This window comes from Typopeltis vanoorti, chromosome 20 (assembly GCF_054136105.1).
Source record: "Typopeltis vanoorti isolate ZY-2024b chromosome 20, IOZ_Tvanoo_1.0, whole genome shotgun sequence".
Classification (NCBI taxonomy): Eukaryota; Metazoa; Arthropoda; class Arachnida; order Uropygi; family Thelyphonidae; genus Typopeltis; species Typopeltis vanoorti.
Window position 1 is genome coordinate 8,727,628 of NC_143568.1, and position 9,328 is coordinate 8,736,955.

The 9,328-nt window shown below is 36.2% G+C and overlaps 1 protein-coding gene across 1 annotated transcript in view; it reads right to left on the minus strand.

Moving 5' to 3' along the window:
* The window catches only part of LOC150095217 (neurocalcin-delta), a 75,007-nt gene extending 68,450 nt beyond the window's left edge, over positions 1-6,557 (minus strand). The window contains exon 1 of the mRNA XM_090410457.1: positions 6,255-6,557. The gene's annotated coding sequence lies outside the window, so the exon portion shown is untranslated. The remainder of the gene's footprint in view (positions 1-6,254) is intronic.
* Between the last annotated feature and the right edge of the window lie 2,771 nt (positions 6,558-9,328).

Below are 9,328 nucleotides of genomic sequence, written 5' to 3' on the forward strand. Positions count from 1 at the left end.
GCATATACAGTAGTATATTTAAATTTTCAAAGGATTTCAATAGATTGCCACATGTCAAACTAGCAGTTACATTGGAGCAGTTGGGGGATTGGAGATTGACGTCAGATATCAGCAGGTTGTGTATGGGAAGTGATAACTTTCAAAACCAAAGTCATGGCATTTAAAGGAAAATACCAATAAGAAGCAAAATTTGCATCAAAAATTATAAAACACATTAATACATTCAAATATCTAGGCTACTACTAATCTTATGAAAGAGAGAAAGATATGCAACATAAATTAACCAATTATATAGGAATAACAAACACATTAATGAGATATTAAATTGAAATTTACTAAGCAAGAAAACAAGAATAAGAATCCATAACTCAATAGCAAGGTCTATCCTAATATATGGTTCAGAAGCCTGTACCCATAACTCAAGCAGATTGAAAAAGACTGATAAACTCTGAAATCAGATTTAGGCACAAAACAGCTAGATACAAAATGGACTTGACTTCAAAGAAAACAGCAATATCTTAAAGGAACTTGAGATGATATCTGCCTTAGACTACACCAATCTTTATATAGAGAGAGATGGAGACAACATAAAAGAATGAGTGAAGGAAGATCCCCCAAAGAGATACAGAGATATTGACCTCAAGGGAGAAAAAATAGAGGACAGCCTTTGAAAAGATTGGAAGAGACCATAACAAGCCACTAAGACTAATACTGGAAAAGAAGAAGACGATGTTATACTTCTAAATAAATCCAGTACAAATCTACAGAATTCCCTGACTAAATTGAATAACTGCTGTGATAAATTTGGTATGAAAAATCAACAATGAAAATAGACAGAAACATTGACAACATCAACTGCATACTGAATAGAGAACCTACAGAAGTGTGAAGATGACAAATTAAATATGGAAATAGACAGCAGAATTGGCAATGATGGTATAGTAGGAAGTTAACCAAATAAATTTATATGGAATAATTTCTTGTTCCTCCACAAGAAATGTCAAGTTTTCAACCACACTTTCTGCTAACAGCACTGAGATGGTCTGTTTCAGGTGTGGTTTGTCTTATGAAAAATCCTAGCAAAAGTCCATTTTAGATTGGCTTTCTGAAAGATACCGGCAAGTTTTGTATGATGGAGCAGTGTCTCAGAAAAAGGTGACCTGTGGCATGCCTCAAGATTCTGTTCTTGAGCCCCTACTGTTTAACTTATTTGTTAATGATATTTCATGTGGATTGGCTAGGGACCTTCAAATCTTCATTGATCATGCAGAGTTATGTAGAATTATCAGGAGTAATACTCATGTTAATTCTCTACATACTTGGATAGATGAGTGGGAATTGCAGTTTTAATGTTAATAAATGCAAAGTGTACACTTTGGGATATACAGATATAAGACTACATACTATAGTCATATCTATTACATACTGTATTGGTGGAGTGGAGCTGTACTTCAGGAAGTGGACGAGATTTGGGATCTTGGGGTGATGGTAGACAGTGGACTAAAGTTCCGAGGGCACATTGCAAGTGCTGCAAAGACTACACATGGTTTTCGATGTGATGTGGAAACACTAGAGGGTCCAAAGACAAATGACTAAAGTGATATCAGGACTCTAGAGTATTAGTTATGAAGTGCATTTGAGGGAATGTGGATAACAAAGTTTGGTGGATAGGAGGAAAAGGGGAGATATGATAGAGACCTGCAAGTTAGTTAAGGGATTCCACCAGATTAATACAGAAGGAATTATAAAAAGAGTGAATGTTAAGATGGAAGAATGAGAAAGTCATCCCTGCAAGATGCATAAAGATGTGGTTAAGAAGGGAGCAACGAGTAGATTTTTTATTTGGAGAATGGTTGGTGAATGGAATGCATTGCTGGAGTGCATTGTGAATGCAGGGAGTGTAAATAACTTTAAAGTTCATTATGATTGACATACTGTTGCTGGTTGAGTAGACCTCTCACAATAAGTCCACTGACTCCATGGAGGTTACCAAAATAATAATAATAATAAGAGAGAAATTAGTCACTCACTGAACTTGCTGTATACAAGACATATTTAATTGAATTTTTGAGAGCCAGATTAGAAATAAAACATTTAACCTTGATCAAAGATATGAGAGTTCCGAGAAAAATTAGGGAGGTGAACAGATGATATTAATGGCAGTATCGTATTCAAAATGAGGATATTAAGAAAGAATGTGACACTCTTGGCATTCAGGAATGTGTTAGCAGAGCTAATCTCAGGTGGTATGATCATTTCAACAGAACGGGAGCAAAAGGTTAGTGAAACAACCATTCTTTGTCAGGATGGTATGAAAAACATCCATAGAAGACCAAAATCTAGACAGATTGACATATTGAAAGAGTACCTTAGAAAAGAGAAATACAAGATATGATAATACTGAGGTCTTGACGGATGGATTAATTTGGAGGAAAACTGTCAATAGGAAGTTAATAACAATGCAACTTTTTCATGTTGTACTATCATAATATCTCATACCCCCCCCCCGAGGATAAATGTTAGAAATTTGATGGTATTCTTTTCCAACATGTCCCTTCTACTGTGTGTTAAGGGATTTATCCCTCAGTAACTCTATAAATTATCTTTCCCTCTTGCATGCTTTTTCCTCCCCCCGGTATATATTCCCAGAATGAAAGCATCCTATAGTTGTGCATTTCTAAATAGTCAAATATCTACATTTTGTATTTTGTTCCATAAATTAATTACTTCACACCTATTTGTATGTGTTATTCATACTATCATCATTATTCCTAATCTTGACTCTAGATGAAGTAAATTTATTTATAATCATTAATATCATTAATAATATAAAGAAATGAGGGAAATGAAATGGTTGCATTGAGTCTGTTCACCCAAAAATTGTTGGAATAAGTGAGACATGGTTGGATGAGGATGACATCCTGACAGAAATAGAGATTGAAGGGTATGATTGTGTTTCGCGAGGATAGAAAGGGTAAAAAAAAAAAGGGGGGGGGTGCTATTGATGACACAGAGTTACATCCATACAAAGTAGAGATGCAAGCGGGAAATAGTGCCAGTGGTTTTGAGACAGTAGTGTGAGATAGAGGTGAACAGAATGAAATACTTAGATGTTGTTACAGACCTGGTAATGTGGATGGCAGTGAAATGTATAATCAAATTAGATATGCAAATAAGAAAAGGGTGATCATTATGGGTGATTTTAATTATGGCAATATAGACTGAAATGATGAGATAGCAACTGGAAGTAAAGAAAATGAGTTTCTTGAGTTTTTGAGGGACAACTCCCTCAGACAGTATGCAACGGAGGGCATGCAAGGATTGAGGAGTCTTGGACTTGATCATCTCATCAGAGGATGTAATTATAAATGAGGTGTCAAATCATCCTCCATTTGGTGAGAGTAACCATGAAGTGATTACCTGAGTGGTTGTCAGCAGTGTGAGGACCTCTGTGAGAAAAGGGTATATGTGGAACTACAAGGCTGGTGGTTATGATGAGCTCAGGAGATAGCATGCAGGTGTAGCATGGAATGAGGGGTTAGCTGGAAAAGAGATTAATGTGGCACAGGTGATATTCAAGAACTGTCAAGTAGAAGCAATGTTTAAATGTATTCCAAGGGTCAGAAGGATAAATAAGGTAGGTATGAAATGGATGAATGAAGAGATTAAGCATGCGATACAGAGGAAAAAGGCATATGGAGGCAGCATAAGAGAAGTGGTAATAACCAATTCTATGAGGATTGCAAAGACCAGGCAAGGAGGGTGACTTGGTTGGTAAGGGTAGCAAAAGTGAATTATCAGCAGCAGTTAGCTAATGAAGCCAAAAACAATCCTAGGGAGTTCTTTCGATATGTAGCTAGCAAAAAAAAAAAAAAAAAAGAATGATTATGGAAAGATGACAATTGATTGGAGAAAATGATATAAGAACAACTGTTGCAGAAGATATAGTCGAGATACTGAATGAGCAGTTCATAAAGGTCTTTCATTCTAGTGAATGTGACATCATGGAGAGTTTGAGAGCAGTTCATGATGGGGAGGAGAGACTGACTGTAAGTTAGCAAACTTAATGTTAATATATTACCATGTATTCTAAAGGAATGTGCCAGAGAGTTGGCATCTACCTTGACATATTTTTTTAATACGAGTCTTGCACTAGGTCAAGTTCCAAAGGAGTGGAAGGAGGGCAAGATTGTATCGCTTCATAAGGGAGGTAATCGAACTCAAGAATCAAATTATAGGCCTATCTGTGTGTGTGTCAGGTGTTGTGGTTAAGTTGTTGGAGAAGCTGATGAGAACTAGGATCCAGAAATTGGGTTGGCAACAATAGTTTTATCTTTGATGGACACATGGATTTGCTAAAGGGAGGTCATGTTTTAGTAATCTACTTACTTATTACAATAAGGTGTAATAAGTAAGTAGTCTCCTTCCTTGGATAGAGGAGAGGGTTACAGAGTAGTATACTTAGATTTTGCAAATGCTTTTGAGAGATTACCACATGATAAGTTGATAGTCAAACTAGAGCAAATGAGGTTGATATCAGATTAGTGCATTGGATCAGAGACTGGCTATCTGATAGGTATCGGCAAGTTGTGTGTGGGGGGGGGGGGCATATCATGGAAGAGGAAAGTCACTAGTGGTGAGCTTCAGGGATCTGTTTTAGGACTATTGCTGTTTAACCTGTATGTTATGATATTGGCAAAGATTTGGATGGGGATATTCAGTTGTTTACAGATGATGCAAAGTTTGGACGAACTATGTAGAGTAGAGAAGATGTTGTGGCCTTACAAGAAGACGAATAGATTGAGTGAATAGGCATGGGGATACAAGTTCAATGTTGCAAACTGTAAGGTTTTATAATTTTGGAAAACAAAGATGGGATGCAGAATTTATGCTTGGTGGGGATATATTGTTGGAGGTGGAGGAAATAAGTGATCTTGGGGTGATAGTGGATAAGGATCTGAAATTTAGGGGATGCATTGCCAAAATTGTGAGGACAACACAATGATTTCTTGGAGTGATGTGGAAGACACTGACTTGTAGAAATAAGGAGATTCTTGTTCCATTGTATATGGCTCTGATTAGGCCACACATGAACTACTGTGCACAGATTTGGTCACCTGGTTTTCAAAAAGAGATGTTGGAAAGTGTCGAGACCTTTAGACCCTTCCACAATTTTAAAACCTTACTGTTTTAAAACACCGCTACAGTCATAAATACTTGCAGCAAGGAAGACAATGGGAAATCTTACTTCATAATCATCTCCCTGGTATGGTGGCGTATCACTAACCCCACAAAGCTGAAGGGAAATACGGAACGGAATGGTTGAAGATCCTATGGTACATTAGTACGTATGTAGGATATATACATAATGCACATTATAATATGCTACCTGATTACAAAACAACATTTGACAAAACTGCTAGAACTCAAGAGAATCTTAATCATTAACTAGTCATTCCTGAATTTGGGTATGAGTCTACTTCTCAAAGACATTAAACTATCCAAGTAATGGTAATCAATCTACAATTTGCTCCATTTTGGCATGACCCCCTTGTACAATGGAACTGTCTTATCCTCTTTCCACTCCTGTGGGACTTTGCCAGTGTTAAGGCAAATGACCATATCAATCAAAAGTGAACTCAGACATACTACAATCTCATTTAATCATCGCACCACCATACTGATTTCAATATGAAGTTACCCTATTCCCAAATCGATAGCACTGGAATCAACCTGATACTGCTAAATCCGCTTATGTGTCCTCCAGTATTGTATATAAGAGTTCATATTAATACTTCATATTGAACTACAGGAAGCCACACATCCTGAATTTTTTTTTCTTGTCTTTTTCAGTGTAATGAAGACTCCAAATAATAGGGATCACAGGTTTCCAAATTCTTGGAGAGTAAGGAAGTACCACTCCCACTGTGTTCACTGAAGTTATCTTTTTCATACTGGTATAAAAGAATAACTTTAATGAACTGAATAACTTTATACCTAATCCTGAATTCCCCCCCCCGCAAAAAATACACTAAAAAAAAAAATGTTCTATTGCAACAATTTTAATTTTCCCAAAATTTGTTATGCATAAAATATATTTTAAAAAAATTTGACAAAACTTGAAAAATAATGTTTCTTCATAAGTTATAAATATTATATAAACTTCTTTTTGCAGTAAAAATAACGAAATACATTTTACGGCTCTAATCACGTGCCATTTAAAATCTGTTGTGAATTGTTCTCATAGGTCCTACCTTTGTCTCAGTTCTTTGTAAATCAGGCTTCTGGAATTTCCAGTAGTTACTTCGTTGAATCAACAGGTACCTGCCACAACCTAGCACGTTTTCTTGACGTTTGTATAGAATACAGATTACGCAGCTAAAAGTGTTCACAGCCGTTTCCAATTGTAATTTCAAATATTATTAATCGTAAAGCAACTTTTTCATATATAAATATATACAGATATTGTCATCCAACACAATAACGAAAACGACTACAGAGACTTGTTATTAATAATTAACTAGATGACGCCACAACATGCAACAGTTTTTAATACTTTCGTCCCACTCGCTCCTCGCCTAACTACTGCAAAAGATACCGTCACTAACTGAGGCAGGTTGATCGTTATGCATGAGTTGGCTAACTGGATCAAACAGATAGTAATTATTTTAAAATCTCAGTAATTCTTGTGTTACAAAAAAATTATGCTTAAATGTAAATACATTTTTTTTTTTGTATTTCGTGGGGAAAAAAGTTAAATATTTAATACAAAGTTAATCTGTAGTGATATAGTTTGTAATGTAAAGTTAATGTGTAGTAATAGAACTTTTAATATATTAATGTGCAGTAATATCTTTACTAAATTGATAATCCGTTCTTATGACCAAGTTACTAAACACGCCCTGAAAAGTTTCTTTCATCGTCAAGTGTTATCCAGCTTTACAAACATTACAAATGAAGCAAAAAGGACATCCTTCCCTCCCCTCCCCCCATCACGCGGATGTGCAATAACAGTCTTTGTGGGATTGGGTAAGGCGGAAAAGAGGAATAAGTACTTCAATCACCAATATGTTACATTAGCAGCACTAAAAGACAAACTTTTGCCAAATCAATAAACAGAGTTCAATATGTGTAGCAGCGTTTGCGCAGAGCAATGATCAGCTATTTACGTGATTTTGGCATTTTCAAAAGATTTTGCAGCTCATGTTTACTTTTATTTTTTTTAATAAATAAATTATTAAAATTCAATGATATATGTATATATATATATAGCGAGAGTGATATATATATATATATATATATATATATATAGATCTCTCTCTCTCTCTCTGTATATATATATATATATAGATAGATAGATAGATATCGATCTCTCTCTCTCACTATATATATATAGAGAGAGAGAGAGAGAGATCTATATCTATCTATCTATCTGTATATATATATATATATATATATATATAGAGAGAGAGGGAGAGATAGCAGGAAAAGGGATTTCACATTCATTATTGAATAGAGAGGATGAGATGTATTTAGCAAAGTAGAGCAGTGTGCCCTCCCACGATGAGTTTTTGGACTCCCTGGAGGTGTCACGTAATAATAATAATAATAATAATTATTATTATTATTATTATTATTTGCCTAATTAAATTTTGGTATGTGTGTGTGTGTGTGTTTCTTTCTGTTGTATTTTTTATGATAGTTGTAGACTATTAAGGAGCATGCACTACATTTTGGGATAACAATGGAATTCTAATTATTATTATTATTATTATTATTATTATTATTATTTCCCAAGACCTCATGGAGTCAAAGACTCATCTGGGAGGTCCTTTTATCACACACACACATCTCATCATACCATGTCTTAAACACACTCAAACTCCTTGCAGACACCACACTCTCAGGCAAGGCATTCCAATCATTCACAACTCTGCACGAAAAAAACCTGCCTCTCACTCCCCTACTCACACCCTCTTTATACAGTTTCCAGGGATGACCTCTGGTTCTCCCCTGATCTCCCACTATTCTCTGTAGAACTTCTCCACCATTGATCCTATAACCCTTACCAACTTGTAGGACTCTATCACATCTCCCCTCTTCCTCCTGTCCACCAGACTCTGCAAATTACATCTTCTCAATGTTTCCTCATACTCGACATTCCAGAGCAGAAACTACCTTAGTCAGTTGCATTTTGGACCCTTTCCAACATCTCTTCATCCTTCTGAAAACCCGGTGACCAAATCTGGGCACAATAGTCTATGTGTGGCCTAATCAAAGCCTTATACAACGGAACAAGAATCTCCCTACTTCTACAAGTCAGTGTCCTCCGCATCATTCCCAGAAGCCTTTGTGTTGTCTTCACAATTTTGGTGATGTGACCCCTAAATTTTAGATCCTTATCCACTATCACCCCCAGATCTCTTATTTCCTCTACCTCCAACAATATATTCTCACCAAGCATAAATTCTGCATCCCATCTTTGTTTTCCAAATTTTAAAACCTTACATTTTGCAACATTGAACTCACATCCCCATTTGCTTGCCCAATCACTCAATCTATTCAAGTCTTCCTGTAAGGCCACAACATCTTCACTACACTTCATCGTTTGTCCCAACTTTGCAATCATCTGCAAACAACTGAATATCTCCATCCAAATCTTTGCCAATATCATTAATATACAAGTTAAACAGTAATGGCCCTAAAACAGACCCCTGAGGCCCTTCACTAGTGACTTTCCTTTTCCTGGATATCGCACCCCCATACACAACTTGTTGATACCTATCAGATAGCCAGTCTCCAATCCAATGCACTAATCTAATACCCAACCCCATCTGCTCTAGTTTGACTGTCAACTTATCATGAGGTACTCTATCAAAAGCCTTTGCGAAATCCAAGTATATTACTGTGTATCCTTCTCCTCTGTCCAAGGAAGCAGTCACTTTATTGTAATAAGTAAGTAGATTACTAAAACATGACCTCCGTTTAGCAAATCCATGCTGTCAAAGATTATACCATTGTTGTCAACCCAACTCTGTATCCTAGTTCTCACAAGCTTCTCCAACAACTTAACCACAACACCTGACACAGAGATAGGCCTATAGTTTGATGCTTGAGTTCGATCACCTCCTTTATGAAGTGGCACAATCTTGCCCTCCTTCCACTCTTTAGGAACTTGACCAAGTTGCAAGACTCGTATTAAAAAAATATGTCAAGGCAAGTGTCAACTCTCTGGCACATTCCTTCAGAATACGCGGTGATATATTATCAAGTTCCACAGCCTTATTTACATCTAGTTTACTCAACTCCCCAAACACCTCTTGCTCAC